The sequence below is a fragment of the Gopherus evgoodei genome, chromosome 4 (genome assembly GCF_007399415.2).
Source record: "Gopherus evgoodei ecotype Sinaloan lineage chromosome 4, rGopEvg1_v1.p, whole genome shotgun sequence".
NCBI lineage: Eukaryota > Metazoa > Chordata > Testudines > Testudinidae > Gopherus > Gopherus evgoodei.
In genome coordinates, this window is record NC_044325.1 from 62,504,395 (window position 1) to 62,526,912 (window position 22,518).

At 45.0% G+C, this 22,518-nt stretch overlaps 1 protein-coding gene across 4 annotated transcripts in view; it reads left to right on the plus strand.

Annotated features, from left to right (window-relative positions):
* Nucleotides 1-22,518, plus strand: part of LOC115650071 (serine/threonine-protein kinase PAK 6-like) — an 87,762-nt gene that overhangs the window by 29,772 nt on the left and 35,472 nt on the right. For 3 of the 4 annotated variants that reach the window (XM_030559446.1, XM_030559445.1, XM_030559449.1), the window contains exon 1: nt 6,058-6,246. The exons of the other annotated variant lie outside the window; for it this stretch is intronic. The gene's annotated coding sequence lies outside the window, so the exon portion shown is untranslated. Of the gene's footprint in view, nt 1-6,057; nt 6,247-22,518 lie in introns of those variants that run through there. 4 annotated transcript variants of the gene reach the window in all.

Below are 22,518 nucleotides of genomic sequence, written 5' to 3' on the forward strand. Positions count from 1 at the left end.
TGGACACTAGGAAGTTTAGACTTGAAATTAGACGAAGGTTTCTAACCATTAGAGGAGTGAAGTTCTGCAACAGCCTTCCAAGGGGAGTAGTGGGGGCAAAAGACATATCTGGCTTTAAGACTAAGCTTAATAAGTTTATGGAAGGGATGGTATGATGGGAGAGCCTAATTTTGGCAACTGATCTTTGATTATCGCCAGATAGGTATGCCCACTGGTTGGGGATGGGATGTTGGATGGGATGGGATCTGAGTTACTGCAGAGAATTCTTTTCTGAGTGCTGGCTGGTGAGTCTTGCCTACATGCTCAGGGTTTAGCTGATCGCCATATTTGGGGTCGGGAGGGAATTTTCCTCCAGGGCAGATTGGCAGAGGCCCTGGAGGTTTTTCGCTTTCCCCTGCAGCGTGGGGCATGGGTCACTTGCTGGTGGATTCTCTGCAGCTTGAGGTCTTCAAACCACAATTTGAAGACTTCAATAACTCAGGCATAGGTTAGGGGTTTGTTATAGAAGTGGATGGGTAGGGTTCTGTGGCCTGCTTTGTGCAGGGGGTCGGACTAGATGATCACATTGGTCTCTTCTGACCCTAGAATCTATGAATCTATGAATCTAAACAGTAAGACCTGGCCTACACTATACAATTAGGTCAACACAAGGCAGCTTACATCAACCTAGCTGTGTAGGTGCCAACACTCAAATTGGTCTCCCAATGCCGTAACCACCCCGCTGTGCCCACATAGTAACGTCATGGTTAATGTATTTAGGTTGATGCAGTGTGAGTGCAAACACTGTTAGTTATGGTGCCCTGTCTTCCAGCAGCTATCCCACAGTGCCCCACACTGGCCTGTCTAGTCACAGAACCCCATAGCCCCAGGCCATTGTATGAGCAGCGGTACCCTTAGTGCTTTGTAGCATCAGCACAGAGCAGTGCTGCTCTGATTATCCCTGTTATAACTGGGTTAAACCTGAAGGCAATTAACTTTCTATGGCTTTTCGTTCTCCACCTTCCAAGGAACAAGCCATCCCTTCTCATTCATTCAGTTGCAAGAAGAAAAGGAACTTCCTCTTTCTGTATGCTTCCATAGTCTCAAATATAACTGGATCTCTGAATAATATTATGAACTGGTCATAAGAGCTGTCATGTTCCACTGGAAGAAATGGTGTTTGTGGTCACTGAAGGAGATTTGCAACCTTTAAAACACCATGAACCTTCTTCCACAGCTAAAAGAGTCTTGCATGTTTTTCTGTGACCTTGTTTTAGCTTCCATACCCGTCCTTGAGCACTCAGTGTGTAGTTGGCTTTAAGTTTTTGATCTGAATATTGGGATAGGTTGTAACTTGCAGTGCCTTGGCTCCACCCACCACTTCTGAGCTGATACAGAGGGGTATCGTAATCCACTGCTGGAACAGGTTAGCAGCAAATTATTACCTTCTGCTAGCCCAGAACAAAAAGGAACTGGACTCAAAGGTGCATATCTGAGTCACAATGCTTCCTGGGGTAGTGCAGTTTATGTGCCATCCCTCACTTAGAGCTGTGCCAAAATGAAAAATCTAGTCCATTATTTGTATAGCATGTATCTTTTATTCTAATAAACTATTTGTTATTTAGATAGCACATTGTGAATACTAGTGCAGGTGGTTTCCAAACAAAGGAGGGCAAAGCCCTGCCCTAAGAGCTTACACTTGCTTTGTGTCTAGAGCATACTCCCTTTTGGCTGCTTTGTATTAGTCCAACAGTGCTTGAGATAAAGGGCCATGCTCTTTTTTTTAGTAAAGGAATAAACCTGTTACCTGAAGCACGGACAGACTACTATGCAACAGACAATACTAGGGTACATTCCAGACACACATCCATTGTAAGCTCTTAGGGGCGGGGATTTCTCTGGATTGAACCTGTGGTATAAATGACACACATGAAATTTTAGTTTGAAAAAATCAACTTTAAGAAGTAGCTAGAAGCTGTGTCATATCCTCTTCATATGATCAGGCAACAAGAGTTGGGAAAATATTCAGCCAGAATCACCTTGATGTTTCATTGGTTGTAAGAGCTCTCATTGGATATCAGAGTTGTGGCAAGTGGAGTGTTTCGGACAAGCCTACCTAATGTCTGCAGCACATGCAGTTGAGTTAAACTCTTATTATTGGGAGGCAACATAGTCCAATGGATAGGGTATTGGATGAGGAATTGGGAAACCTTGGTTCTTTTACCAACATTGACTCTGGGTGGCATTGGATAAGTCATTTAACCTCTTGGTTTTCTTTCGTGTGAAACTGGAATAATCATGCTTACCCACCTTTGTGAAGTGCTTCAACCTCTGTGGGTAAAAAGCGATATGTACATGCTCATTTTCTAGTCCTCCTCTGGAGGCTTGGTTTCTGCTGCTCCTAACACTACAGAACCGCTGAACAATTAGCATGTGCACAGGGTCGGCTCTAGCAATTTCGCCACCCCAAGCACGGCAGCATGCCGCGGGGGGCGCTCTGCCGCTCCCGCAGCTCCGGTGGACCGTTCTGCGGACGGTCAGCTGGTCCCGCGGCTCTGGTGGAGCTGCCGCAGGCATGTCTGTGGCAGCTCCTCCGCAGCCACCTGCCGCTCTCCCAGCAACCAGCAGAGCGCCCCCTGCGGCGTGCCGCCCCAAGCACGCGCTTGGCACGCTCTGGCCTGGAGCCAGCCCTGCATGTGCAGCACATTCAGTGACATTTCACAACCAGCCATGTATTTTGCTTGTGATGTTACTTAATATCCAGAGAAGAAATTCCAAGGCTTAACGTTCTGTTACCCTCTGTAGCACTTTTTTCGTGTGTTGGTATTGAAGCATGGCTTTTTTTTTGTGATTAAAGGTATATGAATGATGTTCAGGTGCTCCAATGACATCAGGCCAGGCCACCCCAGTTTTGTACACTTTATCCCAGGGCCCTGAAATTAAGTTGATTTCATTCATTTATTGGAATTTACTTCTAAAATTCATCCATTCCACGTGTATAAATGTTACATAATGGAACAAATCACTCAACAACTGGAAACTCTTAATTTAGACTGACATTTGATAGAGAGCACCCGCTCATTAGATCAAGTGCTTTTTTTCTTTGGGAGGTTGAATTGTATCCCTAAGTTGGGATGGGGCAGTCACCTCCTCCTCCTTCCCCTCACCAAAGAGGTGGAGGGGTGTGTGTGTGAGTGAAAAAGTAAGTATGATTATATATACATATGGAAGAATTTTCTCATGTAAATTTCGGTGTTCAGGATTTTGATCATTGGTATGGAGGGGTGGAGATGCAGAGAGATTCTCTAGCATTAACTCTTCTGTCTGCATGAGTTTGAATGTTACTGTTGTATTCATTATAAAGTTCCATGCAGTGTTCCCCCCCTAACTTTGAGACCTTAAAATCAGAGCTCCTATCTGCTTTGAGTGCATATTATTCAAGGCTAAATTTAAGATCTTGATATCCTGGTCAGTATCCTTGCTCAGACAACGTCCAACTTTTAGGGATCCCACCATCATGTTACATATGCAGCTGGCAGGCGATTGCACTTTTGTTGTAAGCCTGAGGTATATAAATCTCAGCCCCTTGACATCCGTCTTAGCCCCTCCTTCCTTTTTCCTGTTTTCAAATTATCTCTTATACCTTCCCACACACCTCAGCGTCCTTTAAAATGAACTCTGTCATGCCCCAAATGTATTACCCTCCCATCCTTTTCTCCCTGGCATCCTGGTATTAGGATCCTCTCTCTCTATTTTTTAAATATTGTTTTAATTTGCTATTGGTTTATATAAATATTGGATAGCACCTCACACAAATAGGTTAGGGTAGAGAATTACTTTATAAATGAAAAGATTATAAAGATCCCGTGATGCTTTTGGATAAGAGAAGATGTATACCCTAGTGGCCTTCTCAGAAATTTCCTTTCTCTTCACTGTTGTGTAACATGCAGTGCGCTATTTAGCTGCTGCCCCTCGCTCAGAGGTGGCTACCTTTTAGTGGTGCTGTATGGATCTTCTAGGTGAAAAATACTGGATAAATATAAAATACGATCTGACCTCTATTTAGGACGTGAAAGCAGGTGTGAGCTGGGAAGCTAAATCCAGCAATGTGGAATGAGTGAAGTCCGAAACCTGACGGCCTTCAGCAGTTTCAGGGACTTGGAGCATTTTTTTGATGAGAAAATTCATTTCTGAGATTTGCTGACAGGAACATGTAGAATGGAACTGCTGCCTGCCCTTCCTCCTCCACTCCCGCACAGACGGGGAAAAAAGCAGATCTTTATAAATAGCTCTGTTCCTGTCGTATTTGTAAATTTAGTGCTTTTTGTGTCACTGACATCACCCTCCTTCTCCATGGCAACTCCATACGATGTCAAAATTTCCAGGCACAATTTGAGAAGCTTAAATCTCTAAATGAACAGGTTGATTCAGGATGTTCTAATTGAAAATAAAACAGAACAGGGGGCGGCGGGAGGGGGTGCGGATGGGAGAAAATGGGTTTCTCTCAGCTCTAATCCTCTGGGAAGCTTGCATCTGTGGGTGCATTTTAGAACTCTGCTTGCCCAGTCACTCTTCCTTTTATAACTATCCCTGTCAAAAGAAGCAGGTGGGTGGACATCTTATTTTTCTGTCTCCAGTGGCCTGGAGAAAAACACTACAGGTGACTAAGCAGCAGGATCCAGACTGACTCACTCCTGAGTTATTTTCTCTTTCTCTCTCTTTTATTGTTGTTTGTTCTTACCTTTTGGCCCGCAGCTTATATTTTTTCCCCAGGCCCCAGTGAGACAGAATTAGCAGCAAGCTTTATTGTTCCCTAATGTTCCCGAAAATATGAGCTTGTGGGTATACAGGTGAGGAAGTAAAACCAAACCTTAATGTCAAGAAAATTAATCATAGTCTTTCTCTTGGCAGCAACATTTTTATTAAAAACAATATGGACACATAACAGAACTGAAAGGTTTCTTTGTAAACCTACCTGTGGAAAATACGTGATTGCCCCAGTCACAGGTCTACTGGTTTTACCTTGATTGTTAGAGTAATTGCTCTAAGTAGAAGTTGTTCTACGTGGAGCCTTGTTTAGAGAATTGGATTGTGTTGGGTTTGAACTGGGCCTCCTATAGCGGGATTGTAGTGGCTTCAACTGAAATGTGAAAGCAGATCTTCAGGTTGGTGCAAATTAATATTTCCCCAGTTACTTCAATGGAGCTGTTCTGCTTTACATCAGTGGAGGATCTGGGCCATGGTGTCTAAGACCCTGGGAAAGTATCCCTTCCTTATATTGCAGATTTGTGACATTCCAAGCTTCATTGCTGAAATTCAACTTCCTGAAATGTCAACTCCATATTGCGTGTCTGATTTTAAAAATTGCTGGGGTCAGATGCAGGACAGTTACGCAAGAGCTGATGTCCATGATGTCTTTCCCTGAATATAAGACCCCAGGAGCATTTAGTGAAATGAAAAGAAACCAGCATCTGCCCAAGGAGGGTAATGGAGCCCCATTCTCTGTTTCAGAAGAGCAAGCTACAAGTGCTTACGTTCTCCACTTTTCCAATATGCAAGGCAAAGGATTCTATAATCACGTATTCTAGAAGTGTGAGGTCATGTTCCACCAATTAACCCTCCTCCACTTCGAGTGGAGCAGAAGCCAGCCATCTCCTGATTTCAAGGCTTAGCTGAATGGAGATGCATGAATAATCTTTATATCCGTGAATCTTGATTAAAATATTCTCCTCCTGATGCACAAAATGTCACTCAGCCCCTACTCCCATCCTTTCTTCTGAGATCACAGAATCAGCACATAATATAAAGGAGTCCCCAAAAATGTCTATTCATTGTAATACAAACCTTAAGAGGAGCACATATCTACAATGGGATCCAATCAGTTTTAGCTGCAAGACTTAAATGGAATTTGTCACTGTGGTATCATCCATGCTCCAATGTGAGGACTTTATAACTTCCTTATATACTTCAAACACCTCTGCTTATTGCCAGGGAGAGGGAGCGTCTGGCACTTTCATATACTCCTCCACAGCAGCTGGCATCAGGCTAGTGCTGGTGAGTAAGCAGCTGCAAGGATGATGTGTGTTTGCATGTGTGTGAGACACTGAACCAGGATCTTTCTGACGAAGCTTTGAGATGAAATTGCTGAGAATTTTTGCCTGAAGCGAGGGATGTTTCCCTAATCTAAGACAAGCAGCAGCCTGCAGTCAGAAAGAAGCAGTGGCCAAAGTCAGTCCAGAAGAGAGACTTCTCACAGATCTTCTCAAGGTAAGACCCCTTTGGGTGCTGCTATAGGAGGAAGTGGGCAAGAGGGTCCAGCATGAGCTTCCCCCACATATGAACACTGGGTGTGATGAGATGATTTGAAAGCTTGAGGAGGTTAGAAGATCATAATACTGAGAGAGATTTGAGCCCTTGTCTGACACTCCCTTTACAGGCTGGAAATTTAAATCAACCAATAGAAACCATCTTCTCTGGGCTTCAGGCACAAACGGGGAAAGACTTTTAACCCTAGAGTGTCTACCTTCAGCCTGGGAAAACGGTGAACAATACTGGCTAACTACACTTCTAATTCAAATGCAAGGTACCAGGATTTAGATACTAGGGTTATGGCACTGTAGGATTCAGAGAGAAAATGAAATTCAGCAAACAGAGACAAGCTCAGAATTTTTGTTTATTAATTGTATTTTGTGTTTTTTAAACACTGACAGGGTGCTTGGTGCTCTGCAGAATGAAGATGGTCCCTACCCTGGGAGCATATGTTTAAAAGATTTTTGTGATGCTTATAACATAAGATTCTTAATTTGAGACTATAACATGATAAAATGAAGATCTTGAGAATACATATTTGTAAAGCATGCATCTGAATTACACCTCACTTAGCTTTTAGTTGTGTTGACAACTGTTTGTGGAGGGGCCAGTAAACCCTAGAGATCTCTCTGTCCCAGCAGCAGGGGGGCTTTTGAGGGGACAATCTGTTTTAATATCCCATATCCTCATTTCAGTATGGAAAAAAATAGGTTTTAAATGCACAGAGATAACTCTCAAAGAAGAACTATTAAGTAATGGTACTTTACCTCTAAAATACAAAATATGCTTTTAGGAAAAGTATTTCACAACCAAAAGAAAAAAACCTAAAAGCTGAAAGCTCTCCTACAACAGAAGACAGGCTGGGAAATGTATGCTGTGGGATGTGGTTGATTGCTGCCTTTTCATAAATTATAATCCTGGATGAGATGACATGCTCTGCTGCACTTTTTCAAGGTGTCAGGGCCATTAAGGAATACACTCACTGAGCCTGGAAACAGAGCGAAGTGCAGGAGCATTCTGTTTTTCCTGTCTATGGATTTGATCTCTGCACACACAAATATCTGCAAACAGATCCAATTTTGCTCTTGGACACAGTAAGGAAAATGTACTCTTAAGAGCAAAAACAGTTTAGATCCAAAGAAGTTAGTATAATTGGCAATTACAGTAGCTAGAGTTGGGATGGAAGAAAAAGGCTAAAAAAGGACATCCTGAGAGACAGCTTTGTAGTCTTCTTTCTGTGGGCTAATATCAGAGTCTTTCTTCTTTCCCACTTCTTTTTCCCCAGCTTGTGTGTGGTGAGAGAGGGAATACTGCCCCGAGACAAGGTTCTGTGCGCAGTCACGTTGTGTATGGCGGTGTGAGGCCGTTGGGTGAGATTGCCCAGGGAAGGAATCTTGTGCCCAGCTTTCTGATAGGGAGCCTGATGTCTGTTTGGATGCTGTTGCTTGCCAGTTTGATTCCACTGTATGCCCATAGTTAAGACATAGTAATTACTGCCAACATTAGTGTCAGGAAGAGTCTATTTGGGGGAGAATGAATGAATACTCTTAAGCATTAATCCAAGGCCGCTTCCAAGTATCCTGTTCACTTGAAGACTGGTTAGAAATAAGCCAGGGCAGAATGTTGGCATAAGGCAGCTGAGATTTCAGAAGAGCAGAGATGTTCAGGGTATCTCCTTGTTGGGTGTGCTTGGAACACCTAAAGGATTTCTGCCCCAGTAATCTTTTTATTTCCTTTATAATAGAATATTTTGTAGATGCCACCAGGAGCATACTGGTGGCAAGAAGGCAGGGGAGCACTGACAACAGCAGTCAGTCAGAGGGAGAGTATAGAAGGTAGATACCATCACTTACTCTATTACTTGACATATTTTAAACCTACTAGAAATCTGTATAATTAATTTCCAGCACCAGCATTATGTTCCATGCGAGATTTCCCTTATTTTACAAAATTCTCTCTACATTTTTGTTTTTGGTGCCAGCTTTTATTTTGGGCCTTTTGCAGGTTTTGAAAGAGCTAGAGTAATTAGAAGGAAAGAATCCTATTTCTAGGGAATATAAATTGTGGTAAGCCTGGAAAAGTGTCCTCTGATTAAATACTGATCATCCTTCTCAATTAAAACTACTACGAAAAATGAGGCAGTCCAATAGTTAAAGTAAATAATAACAGGACTTGAGGAATACCTCTTGTCGTGGAAAAAGGAAAGATATTGTTGACACTCTACTGCATGGTGCCAACACTGCAGCGTCAGCCTGGACTCTATATAAAACGCAGGAACATGACAGTCATCTGGGACAACTAAACCAAGCTCAGGGGTTTATTTCCGGGGCTCAGATAACTGAGAAGAAGGCCGGTATAGGCGCACTCCATACTATTTCGGCACTAAGTATTGTTACCCAGGACCTACTTAAGCAAATGGTTCACCAGGTTGCCACATCAGGAAAGGCATTGCAGTGGGACCAAGCGTGTTCAAAAGTACAGGATTATCTTAACACTATCCTTTTTTCCTTACGTAAGGACCTTGAACATCAGAGACACAATTACACAAATGTAATAAAAGGGGTATGTGCGCAATGGCTCAGAGGAATAGAAATGGGACAGAGCTTTTCACAGCTAATTTCAAACATGGTCCAGGCCAAAAATGGGATTGAAATGTGTTACATCTCATGACTCTTTGGTGACCCCAGACCATTTCCTTGTAAACAGTTGTTTGGATCACTGAAACCACTGCCAGAAATGGCACCCTACTTAGCAGTCTCAGAAGAGAAGCCAAAGACTGAATGGGCCATGGGGACTGAACTCCTCCCTTGCCCTAGCAGCTGTCCTGTTGTCCCAGAAGTATGATATATTAGTGGAGCACTATAGAGAAGCTTGAACAGTAGAAGTGCAATCTGCACATGTTCTGTGGCTAAAATAAAGATGATTTCAAGTCCATGTCCTGGGTTGTGCATGGTGCAACTTGGGATGTGTAGTGGTATTAAGCCACCTCTATACTACCTTTCCCTCCTCCCTGCAACCTACTGAGCCTGGGACCACCAGGCTGTTCCCTGGCATAAAACAGGGCAGTTTCAGAGCTGCTTTGCCCTTCTTCAAGTTCAGTCTCAAACCCACCTCAACCATGATGCCCACAAAGAGATGGGTGGCAGAGGTTCATTAAGTGTGTGTGTGTGTGTGTGTGTGTGTGTGTGTGTGTGTGTGTGTGTGTGTGTGTGTGTGTGTGTGTGTAAAATGTATAAACATAACCTCAAAATCTGCAAATTATTCCCACAGTTGGTTTATGCCTGTTCTCTGTGCTCCTGTTGTTACTCTTGCCTCCCCTCCTTCATCCTCTCTATGGTGTGCTGGATCCTCACCAGGGCCTCTGGGTACAACAGTAATACAAATAATAAATCACCACCATCATGCCCTATTTTGTGCTGGGCAATGCCAACAGCTTGCCTGTAGAGACACTATGCCACACCCCCTTTCTCTCAGGCACACCCTTTATGCTGGGGGCCAGAATAGGGTTGCCAGATTTCTACTCACACAAAACCCAACACCCATGCCCTGCCCCTTGGCTGAGGCCCCACCCCTGCTCACTCCATCCCCCCCGCCTCAGTCGCTTAAAATCCTCACCCTCACTCACTCACTCATTTTCACTGGGCTGGATCAGGGGGCTGGTGTGAGAGCTCTGGCTGGGGGTGTGGACTCTGGGGTGGGACCAGAAATGAGGTGTTCAGAGTGTGGGATGGGGCTCCAGGCTGAGGCACTGGGTTGGGATGTGGGAGTGCGTGAGGGCTTCAGCTGCAGGTTTGGGCTCTGGGGTAGGGCCAGAAATTAGGGGTTTGGGATGTAGGAGAGGGCTCTGGACTGAGGTAGGGGTGTGGGGTGTGGGGGAAGGTATGGGCTCTGGGCTGGGGGTGTGGGTTCCGAGGTGAGGCCAGAAATGGGAGGGTTCAGGGTGCAGGAGGGGCTCTGGGCTGGGGCACAGGTTTGAGTGTGTGGAGGGAGGAAGGTGAGGGCTGTGGCTGGGGGTATGGGCTATGAGGTGGGGCTTGGGAATGAGGGATTTGGAGTGTAGGAGGGTACTCCAGACTGGGGATGAGCGATTTGGGGTGTAGGCGGGTGCTCTGGGCTGGGACTTAAGGGGTTTGGAGGGCAGCAGGGGGGATCAGGGCTGGGGCAGGGGGTTTGGGCCCAGGAGAGGATGAGGGGTGCAGGCTCTGGGAGGCGCTTAACTCAGGCCGCTCCTGGAAGCAGCAGCTTGACCCTCCTCCAGCTCCTATGCAGAGGCATAGCCAGGCAGGTCTGCCTGCTGCCTTGTCTGCAGACATCACTCCCACAGCTCCCATTGGCTGAGATTCCCAGCCAATGGGAGCTGCAGGGGTGGCTCTTGGGGTGGAGGCAGCAGGCGGAGCCCTCTGGCTGCCCCTATGCATAGAATCTGGAAGGGGAACATGCTGGCTGCCTTCTGAGAGCTGCCAGAGACTTGCAGGGAGCCTGCCAGTCCAGCTGCGCAGTGCCACCAACCAGACAGTCAATGGCCCAGTCAGTGATGCTAACTGGAGCCACCAGGATCCGTTTTCATTCGGGTGTTCCAGTTGAAAACCAGACCCCTGGTCACCCTAGGACAGAAGGGCTGGTGTAGGAGCCACTATGGTGGCCCTGAGGTTTTCCCATGTTGTAGTAATGCTCAGGGTGAGTTCCCCATCTCTCAGATTGTTTTGTGCCTCTGGAGCCCTGTAAAATGGCTGAGATCTGGCTTGGGTCTGGTTCTGAGTCTCTAGGGCTGTCGGTCTTGAAAGTTTCATTAGCAGTAAAGTCACATTTTAAAATATATTATGATGGCCATGGGCTCAATCCCATTGACTTTAATGGGACTACTTATGTGTTTAAAGCTAAGCACCTTCTTCGGTGCTATGCTGCTTTGAGGTCAGAATGCTTATCAGCACCTTGCAGAACTGAGCCCCATAGGAGAGCGAACAGCCATATTTGTAAGTAACCTTCCTCCAATAACATCAGCAGGTGACTTAGAATCAATCAGAAAGCATCACCAATGTGAAAAATCAAAGCAATGTGAGCATTAGCTCCTGGAATCTGATACATGTGTGTTCAGGCGTCACTAAAATCTCCAAGCAAGAGACACTCAGGTATATTTTTGTTGACTGTGCAGGTTGTTTGCTTTAGAATTGCATGCCAGTATCCCTCTATTGTTTTTCTTTCCACACCCCTAATAGCATCAAAAAAGCTCCAAAATCATTGAGGGGAAGGGGAAAATAAAAGATTTGATACAAAAACTCCAATAAAAAATTCCTAACATCTTTCCTGGTCTATGATGGCAGAAAAATGATCTGAAACTCTAACACTGGCTATCTGGAAAGCACAATTCCATGGAGCTCCTTCAAGGAAATCATTATAGGTCAGGGTTTTTTAAAAGATTTTTTTGTTCTTTGGATCAACTAAAAGCTGTTTTAAGAATCAGGAACGAACTTGTGGGGGATTTGTTATCCCCACTGCGGTGAATTCACTAGAGACAGAAATGTTTCTTTATAGATAGTACTGCAACAAATATATATGAAGGTGTTTTCATTCTGACAATGTAGCATCTTCTAAACTAGAAAGCAAAAATGTAAAGCAGGTTCAGGAGACTCATCAGTTTTTTATAAGCTAATAATGGCAATTTGATGGCTGTGGATTTAATTGCTTTTCCCCTCAGAATCTGGCTAAATTAGACTGTCTGTAGCATCTGTGTTGTCTTATTGACAATCTTCTAGTTTTCAGACTTTCATCTCTCTGATACACAGTGCCTCCTAATATGCAGTTTTTTGTTTTTATTACCCTCTGTTGCCTTTTTAATTAGTTGAACGAGAACGAATTCCACTCTGTAATCTGTGCTTGATCCTGTTAACATTGCATATGCATAGAAAGAATGGTTGAACAGGTCATATTTTTCAAAGGGGAGCTCAACCCAGCCTCCCACATTGTGGGCATAGTTTGCTTTCCAGGCCCCAACCCTTCAGTTTGTGTTTGTGTGTGTTGGCTGACATGTTGGCAGACACTGGCAATTGAACAAGGAATCTCCAGACTAAAAAAAAAGTCTCTATATCTTGCACTAAACAACTGGGGACTATAGCAGACTTGCATCCTCTGTGGATCAGACACACTAATCAATAGGTTACACGTGCAGTTCAGTTATTTTTAGTATCCAAATGATCTACACTTAAGAGCTAACAGCCTTGTACTATTTTCTTGTTACCTGGGGCCAGCTCGTTAAAATCAGTGGTAGTCTTCCCATTGACTTCAGTGACAGCTGGATAGGAGCTGATTCTTCAAGATGGTGGCCCTGGCCTTGAGCGAGGAAAGATGAGCACATGTTTAATATTAAGCACATGGACAGTCCCACTGAGCTCATAGAGACAGATTTCCTCCCTGTCACATCCATCTTAAACTAGAGATCCCTGTTTTAATGCTCACTGAGGTGTCAACGGAAAACTCCCATTGATTTCAATGGACTTTGGGTCATGCCCTCAGAGTAGACAGTGGCAGGAAGTACCTCTTTGTGTGAACAGTCATTCCTGAGCTTTAACTGCTACAGTAAACTGCCCAATTTAGGCACACAAATGTAATTAGCATGCACAAATCAGAGTTCTTGTGCATGCAAAAGTGGGTATGGAAAATTGGTATGCACAAATTTAGAGGCCACTCTTGAAAATTGGAGCCCTAAAAGTGACAGAGAAATGTCTTTTTGTATATTTTACTCGCAATCTAAATACTCTTACTTTATATATCTGTGAATGTCTCCACTACCAATGTTAACATGGCTGTGTAGTCACGGCACCAGCTCTCTCCCAGCACTGTAGAAAACCCACCCCCACGAAGGGAGTAGCTACCAGCGCTGCGCTGGTGCACTGTCTACACTGCCACTTTACAGCACTGAAACTTCCATTGCTCAGTGGGATGTTTTTTCACACCCCTGAATGAGAACGTTTCAGCACTGTAAAGTGGCAGTGTAGACAAGGCCTAATTTTACAGGGACTTTGGAACCTAAGATACCTAAACTAGCCCTAGGACTATGCTTACAGGGTAGCCTGAGAAAAGTATCTGGATTGTGACTGTCACTGGAGAAATTTCCCAACTTTAACACACACATTTTTAAAATCAGTACTGCCAAATTTCAAAAAGAATTTTCAAGATGGCCACCCAAATATTTCTAGAGGGAATCTTTGCTCAATACTTGGATATAATCCATGATTTTTTGCCAGATTTTCACTTCCCATGAACATTCTGCAGAACAAAACAATCTCTCAATTGTTATGAATGCCAGTGACAAACAAATTTAAAAGTGTCACAAATACCACTGACGCTCATACATGTTTTTAATTTAAACCAATTTTTGTGAATATATTTTTATAATATTGAGTGCTACCGAGGATATACAAATTAACATGAATTTTAAAAAATGGTTATGTACTTATTACGTGAAACACTTTATCACTCTCCTAACTAAATTAGTATTTAGTACAAATTAGCCACAATGAGAAATTCTAGATCAGCAGAACACGTTGCAGGTGTCCCCATTCATAACTCACACTGATGACATTTTCAGAGCTGCCACAGGTGTTTTCAAATGTGATTTATTCTGAACCTGATTATGTTCTTGTAATATAAATATTGACCTGAAAAGAATCCAAGGGGGATTAGTGGTAGTGCTCTGCATTGTCCTGAAGGAGATACTGGTTCAATTCCTGTACCTAGCCTCTCTCCCCACAGTAGGCCAACAGGGTCCAGAATTGCTGCAAAGGAAGAATACTTTGCCTATTGGGGGAAGGAGCAACTAAAGGCATTAAACAGTGATTGCAACAACCTCATAGCTAATCAACAACTAGCATTGGTGCATTCAGTCTTGTCCCGCTCAGCAGAATGCAATGCTCATGAATATGTGTACTCGATTCTTGGCCATACCAACTGGGGACAACATCCAGACATACTCTGTATAACCTGTATGCACATACTGTGTCTATGGAATCTGACAATACATACACCTTAGATGAAGGTGCCAGAGAGTCTTTGTGTTTGTCTTGGCGCAGGTTAGGTTAGAACTTGACCATGCAACAACCAGTATTCCGCTAAAGTAATGGACCCTGGAGTAAGCAATGTCTGCCTTATTCCAGGATTTAGACTTTATAGTTGGCTGCTTGGATGGGAGTTGGGGAAGAAAGGAAGGGAGAGGGTAAAAAGAAAGCAAAGGGATTCTCAGGGCTCCAAGCTGAGACTGAGAACTCCTTAGTTACAATGGAGGAGAAAATATTTGCTGCAAGGACCAAAACTTCATATAAAGAACATAGGTTTTACGTAGATCTTATGTAGCAGTTTCCAGAGCAGACAAAAGATGTGTACAAAAGCCCCTTGAAATGTAATTGTATATACAAATCTTTAAGTGATGAGTGCAGCCGATGCATCCTTTGCAGACCTAACATTACTGAATTAAAATGTATTCTCTTAGAGATACGGGGAGTGATCTCAAACCGACTAAAGTCTTGTCTGCACTGGCAAGTTCCTGTGCAATAATGCAGCTTTCTGCGCTGTAGCCCAAGGTGTACACACTGCTAAGCCACTTAGTGCGCAGAAACTGAGCAGCTGTAGCGCTCTAAAAAAACCACCCTCATGAGAGGCTTACAGCTTTCTGTGCCGGGGCTACAGGGCTGCAGTGCCAGTATAGACACTGTGGTGGTTACAGTGCTGCAACTGGCCTCCAGAAGGTGTCCAACAATGCCTGTTCTCACCTCTCTGGTCATCAGTTTGAACTCTATTGCCCTGCCCTCAGGTGACCAACTGTCAGCCCCACCCCGTAAATTCCTTCAGAAAATTGAAAGTCCCCTTCCTATTTTCTCAGTGATGCGTGCAGTGGTCTCAGTGCATCTTTCTAGGTGGCCATGCCTGCTCCACACACCAGGCGACCCGCCACTTGGATCAATGCCGAGCTACTGGACCTCATCAGCATTTGGGGAGAGGAGGCTGTCCAGTCCCAGCTGTGCTCCAGCTGTAGGAATCATGATACCTATGGATAGATTTCACAATGCATGACAGAAAGGGGCCATGACCGGGACAAGTTGCAGTGCAGGATCAAAGTGAAGGAATTGCGCAATGCCTACCGCAAGGCATGGGAGGCAAACTGCCGCTCTGGTGCTGCACCCACAAGCTGCTAGTTCTACAAAGAGCTGGACGTGATACTTGATTGTGACCCCACCCCCACTGCAAAGGTCTCTGTGAATAATTCGTTGGCTCGCATGCCAGCTGAGAGTGGACTGAGCCAGAAGGAGGAAATCTTGGACGAAGACAGGGAGGGGGATCCAGAGGCAGAGGATGAGTTGGAGGTCAGAGACGCATGCAGTCAGGAGATCTTTTCTACCTCGGAGGAGCCTAGCCAATCACGTCAGTCGGATCTTGGCAAAGTGCAAACAGGAGAGGAGGCCTCTGGTAAGTGGATCTGATTTTGGGACTCGCTGAAGTGAGTTGTTGGGGGCAGGTTGCAGAAAGCAGGCTTGTCTCTCACTGCATGTCTAGTCTGAGCATCAGTACAGGCTGTTGATAGACTCCCTCACTTCATGGGAATCTCCCTCCAAGATCTCCTGGAAACTCTCTTGGAGATACTGGACAATCCGCTACTGCAGGTTCCTTGGCAGAGCTGCTTTGTTTCTTGCCCCATTAATGGTAACTTTCCCACGCTACTTTGCCGTCATGGGTTGGGGGACGAGACGGACCATTGCTGCACACAGGTGAGCCGCATAGGGACCAGGGCAGAAGCCACAGGCTTGGAGAAGACCCTCCCTGGATTCCCTGTTCATCCTCAGCAGCAAGATACCTTCCATAATGATCACATCCTGTGGAAAGTGTGGGGACAAGAATGATTATCAAGCCCTCCTACAGTGCTGACTCTCTCCCAAGAGCCATGTACCCAGTGTACAGCAGGGTCCGGAAAGAGTGATTTACCCTGGCCCTGTGGCTGCTCACCATTTTGGAGGTCTAGTGGCTCATGTGTACTTGCCTGGAGTCAGCCAGTTAGTGACAGGTGTGTGAGTACTGGCTATGTTTTAAAGCACTGAATCAGTGTTGTCTGTGTTGCAAACAATACTGCTTCTGTAAAATGTTGTATTTAAACTTCACAGAGCTGACCTGGGGAGCCCAGCCTCCCTCTTTGTTATCAGCAGCAGAACGGCTGTGCAGAATTAGAAAGTGGCCATGAAGAACTCAGGAGCACTTTCTCCGTGAGGTTATGATGCACTCCGCTGCTGAGAAACAGGAATTGAAGGAGTGGTGAGATAGTGAGAAGAGGGACCGAAAGGAGAACGCGGCACACCAAAAAGAAGCCACGGAGTGGCTCTTAAACGTTATGGAGTGCCAAGTGGACACGCTCCAGGAGATACTAGCTCTTCAAACCAAGCACCCGCCCTCCTCTGCAGCCGCTGTCAAAAAACTCTTTCCCATGCGCTCCCAACACACTGCCAACACACTGTTATCAACCTCTTGGCTCCACTCTCTACCCGCAGCATCCCACTCCTCCCTTCTCACAGTCCAGCAGTGTGGACTCACACTACCCACTGCACTCAACTCCCATCCCTTTGCAGTTTGGCCCTGCTGAAGTATAGCACCCGCTGCATTGTTCTCCAAAGGAGAAGGTTGGGTATGATCCCTGGACATACACAAATCTGTAGCTGTCCCAGAACCTCGGCTCCTCTTGAAACCTTCTTTTCCCCCTTCTCCCATCTCCCTCCCTGCTGATGAATTTTTTCATTTGACTCTCTCCTCTGGTGGTTGTCTTTTCATAAAATAATTGTGTTGGTTTGAAAGCAATCTTTATTCTATTAAGTGAAAACAAAAAGAACACTGCAAAGCAACAGACAATTATGTTAAGCCCCCTTCTTGCATCATGTGCACCAATCACCTCCTAGCATTACATGCATTGCAGTCCCGAGCATAGCAACAAATATTAGTGGCTTTCAGCTTCAGATTGCTGTATCAAGGCATCCCTGATCCTTATGGCCTTGTGCTGCACCCCTCTAATAGCCTTGGTTTCTGGCTGTTCAAACTTAGCCTTCAGGCACTGAGCCTCTGTGGTCCAGCCCTGAGTGAAGCTTTCACCCTTCCCTTCACAAATATAATGGAGCATACAGCATGCGGTTCTAGGCATAGGAATATTGTCATCAACAAGGTCCAGCTTCCCATACAGGCATCATCAGCGGCTTTCAAATGACCAAATGCACACTCAACAGTCAGTCTGCACTTGCTCAGCCTGTTGTTGAACCATTCCTTCCTGCTGTCAAGTTGCCCCATGTATGGCTTCATAAACCATGGCATTAAAGGGTAGGTGGGGTCTCCCAGGATCACAGTGGGCATTTTGACTTCCCCCATGGTGATCTTCTGGTCCGGGAAGAAAATCCCTGCTTGCAACATCTTGAACAGGCCAGTGTTCCGAAAGATGTGTGCATCAAGCACTTTCTGGACCAGGCTGCATTAATGTCTGTGAAATGCCTACGGTGATCCACAAGCGCCTGGAGAACCACTGAGAAATATCCCTTGCGATTAATACTCAGTGGCTAGGTGGTCTGGTGCCAGAATTGGAATGTGCATGCCATCTATCACCCCTCTGCAGTTAGGAAAGCCCATTTGTGCAAAGCCATCCACAATGTCACGCACGTTACCCAGAGTCACAGTCTTTCGCAAAAGGATGCGATTAATGGCTCTGCACACTTCCATCAACATGAGTCCAATGGTCGACTTTCCCACTCCGAACTGGTTAGCAACTGATCGGTAGCGGTCTGGAGTAGCCAGCTTCCACACTGCAATCGCCATGTGCTTCTCCAGTGACAGGGCAGCTCTCATTCTTGTGTCCTTGCACCTCAGGGCTGGGGCAAGCTCATCATGCAGTCCCATGAATGTGACTTTCCTCATGCAAAAGTTCTGCAGCCACTGCTTGTCATCCCAGACATGCATCATGATGTGATCTCACCACTCAGTGCTTGTTTCCCGAGCCCAAAAGCGGCATTCCACTATGGTCAGCACCTCCGTGAATGATGCAAACAATTGCGTGTCGTAGCTACTACTCGTGGCGAGATCAATGTCACACTCCTCTTGTCTTTGTAGTTTAAGGAATAACTCCACTGCCACTAGTGACGTGTTGGTCAGAGTGAGCAGCATACTGGTCAGCAGTTCAGGATCCATTCCTGCTGCCCAAAAGAGGCAGGGTGCGCAGTACACAAACCGTTGAAAGATGACGCATGGGGATTGCTGGGATGCGAAGCAATGCATCACAGAGCATTGGGACAGGACCCAGGATACCCCCATGACTCCCCCTTCTCAGTTTTTCCACAAGTCTCTGCGGCAGAAGAGAAAGAGTTGCTCTGTGGGATAGCTGCCCAGAGTGCACCGCTCTGAATACCGCTGTAAGTGCTGCAAATATGAACATCCTATTGTGCAGGCAGCTGTCAGTGTGAACACACAACAACGGTTTCCCTTCTGTGCTCTCTGAGTGGCGCTGTAATTGCTGGCACTGTAACTTTGCCAGTGTAGTGGTGCCCTAAGATAGACATAGAGTCTGGACGCGATGTATCGATCCCCGAGCGCGCTTACATCGATTCCGGAACTCCATCAACCCGAACAGAGTTCCAGAATCGACACGGAGAGCCGCGGACATCGATGCAGCGCCGTCCAGACTGGTGAGTACCTTGATTTTAGAAATTCGACTTCAGCTACGTTATTCCCGTAGCTGAAGTTGCGTATCTAAAATCGATTTTAATATCTAGTCTGGACGTGGCCTTGGAGGAAGCATCAGATGTGCCTTTAGTGTCACTCCTGCCACCCATATCTGGCGTGTAAGGCAGCACTGATGTGGTTAGACCTACTGGAACATTTTTGGGATTAAACTTTACATTATTTCTATTGCAATTCAACCAGCCTGTGAGTTTATTTTAAGGAAAAAGATGTTGAACGAGTGCATGGAAGTGATTTAGAATCAAATGGGGGCCATATTATGTACAGGGACCATTTGCCGAGCCACTGGCAATTTACCAATAGCAAAATGCCACATATGCTGCCCTAGTGATGGTCTCAAGCTTTTGCTTGAGTGTCATGTCCAGGCTGGATGGAGTTACAGCTCTAAAATAAAGCTGGATACTTTCTTGTCCCTTCTGAAGCAAATCTGTCTCCTTATCTACATGCTTTGTGCTCCTGATGGGGGTCCTGTTGTGTCAGTACAAGGACCCAAGCCTGAATAACTCTCAGTAGTCAGGGGTTCCAGCTCCTCTGTAAATAACCTTGGGGGGCCCCAGCCTGTGAGACTGCTGAATGTGGGTGCGTTGTGGTCTCCAGACAGTACTCATTTCTTCAACAGGGATGAGCAAACTCTGCTAGACTAAAACAACCCCCATCCTTACACCCTTCTGCATTTCAAGGCATGGAAGCAGGATTAAAGTGTAAACTCTTAGCAACAGTCCCTGCCTTGTTCTGTGTGTTTGTACTATATCTAGCACAAACAGGGCCCTGTCCTGCTTGGGACTCCAGGGCACCACTGTAATACAAATAGTAAAGAATAAGATGGGAGTTGTCTTGCTTAGTTAGATGCAGGTGCTGAAATAGCCTGGGAGAGGCTGTTCTTTCACTATTTCTAGCTAGAACTGAAAGCAAATGTGCAAAAAATAATATAATAAAGTAAAATAAATGAGAACAAGGTGAGAGTCTCTTCTTGTAAGATTCCCTGTCAGCTATACAGACTCAAGGTCTGCATGGTTCAGATAAACCTTGGGTAAGCACCTAAACTTTAGAGTGCTTATCTAAATTGCACCTGAGCGCCAAACCTGCTGCTGGATTGCCCTCTCCCAGTCTCCAGCACATATCTGTCTAATGGGGGCCTGCTCCAATAGAAAGGTCCTTGAGTCTGATCCACGGAAGATGAAAGTGTGGGAGCGGCAGCAGATGGTGAGTACTGGTGCTGTTTATTGTGCTGGGCTAAGCAGGGAGAGAGATAGAAAGGAGACCCGCAGCATCCGGTTGAAATACGGCAACAAGTTTATATCTTTTGGAGACACGGTGTGAGGTAGTTCAAATAATTTGCTGTATTTATAAATCAAATAACCAGGCTCAGCCAGTGAGGGTGACCAATACGCTCTGCAGTCTTTCTTGTTCCCCACATATGGCTGCCATAGGGGAGGCAGTCCTGGGGTTGGGAGAAGTAGTCTGAAAGAGCAACTTGCAATTCAGCAACTGTGGCAAGAGTGATCTCTCTTTTTGTTCGTGTGTAATTCTCCCCAAGAAGCAGCTGGCTGGGGAGCAGCAGCAATGTGTTGGAAAGAGGCAAGGGGCAAATTGTAATTGGAAGGAAAATCTAGAGAGCTTCGATTCACAGGGAAAGTCTGTATTTTCAAAAGTGCATGGGATGCTAGGAATCCAAGTCTTACCTAAAAAGCCTGGAAGACGGCCTAGTCTTCATTGGGGCGCCACTTCAGATTTTGACGGGGGGGGGAGAGGGCAACTTTAACCATGATTCCAGGGGCTATTAAGACACTTGAAAACTCTAGTTTTTTGGCAGATAACACAGCAATTAGCTGACAGGCGCGTTGTATCTAATTCCTATATAAAAGAAAGAAAATTAAATAAATATTAGACCCACTCAGCTCTAATATTAATATGTTCTGACATCTTGTGGTAAGTCACTTAAGGGACACTGGTTAGGTTTAAAAATGTATATTTTAGTAAGTATATTCTTACTTTGCTTCTAACTCTGCGGAGAGAGAGACCCCATTAGGACTCCTGGGCTCTGGGAGAGGAGAGGGTTCCTAGTGGGTTACAGCGGGGGAGAGGGGGGAACATCTGGGTTCTATATAAGATCATCAGAATGGCCGTACTGGGTAAGACCAATGGTCTATCTAGCCCAGTATCCTGTCTTCCAACAGTGGCCAATCCCAGGTGCTTCAGAGGGAATGACTAGAACAGGCAATCATCAAGTGATCTGTCCCCTGTCATCCACTCCCAGCTTCTGGCAAACTGAGACTAGGGGCATGCAGAATATGGTGTTGGACCCTGCCCACCCTGGCTAATAGCCATTGATGGACCTATCCTCCATGAACTTATCTAGTTCTGTTATTGGAACCCTGTTATAGTTTTGGCCTTCATAACATCAGCTGGCAAAGTTCCACAGGTTAACTGTGAGGAAATACTTTTGTTTGTTTTAAATTTGCTACCTATTAATTTCATTGGGTGCCCCCTAGTTCTTGTGTTATGTGACTGAGTAAATAACATTTCCTTATTCAATTTTTCCACACCTTTCATGATTTTATAGATCTCTATTGTATCCCCCTTTGTCATCCTTTTCCAAGATGAAAAGTCCTAGTCTTTTTAATCTCTCCTCATATGGTAGGTGTTCCAGACCCCTAATAATTTCTGTTGCCCTTCTCTGTACCTTGAGATGGGGTGACCCAAATCTGCATGAAGTATTCAATATGTGGGTGGACCATGGATTTATGTAGAGGCAATTTGATATTTTCTCTTTTATTTTCTATCCTTTTCCTAATGATTCCCAATATTCTCTTAGCTTTTTTGGTTACCACTACACATTGAGTGGATGATTTCAGAGAACTGTCCACAATGACTCCAAGATCTCTTTCTTGATGGGTAACAGCTAATTTAGACCCCATCATTTTGTATGCATAGTTGGGATTATACTTTGCCATGTGCATTACTTTGCATTTATCAATACTGAATTTCATCTGCCATTGCGTTGCCCAGTCACCCAGTTTTGTGAGATCCCTTTGTAACCCTTTTCAGTCTGCTTTGGACTTAACTATCTTGAGTAATTTTGTATCATTGGCAAATTTTGCCACCTCACTGTTTACCCCTTTTTCCAGATCATTTATGAATATGTTGAACAGCACTGATCCCAGTACAGAGCCCTGTGGGATACCACTATTTACCTCTCTCCACTCTCACCATTTATTCCTACCCTTTGTTTTCAATCTTTTAACTGGAGTGCTTAGTAATGCTTTCAGGATCATCTAACTAGCCATAATTTAATTACAAGGCTTTTGTTATCTTAATCACCTTGCTTCTGTTTATAAACAAACTCCCTGCCTCAAAGGCAGAAGCTGGGAGCAGTACAGAATTCATCACATATCACACTCAAGATGTGTTGCAATTAAGAGCTCCGGCTGGGGTATGGCATGCACTGTGAGGAGACCTCGGTTACAAAACTCAGAGGGGGGC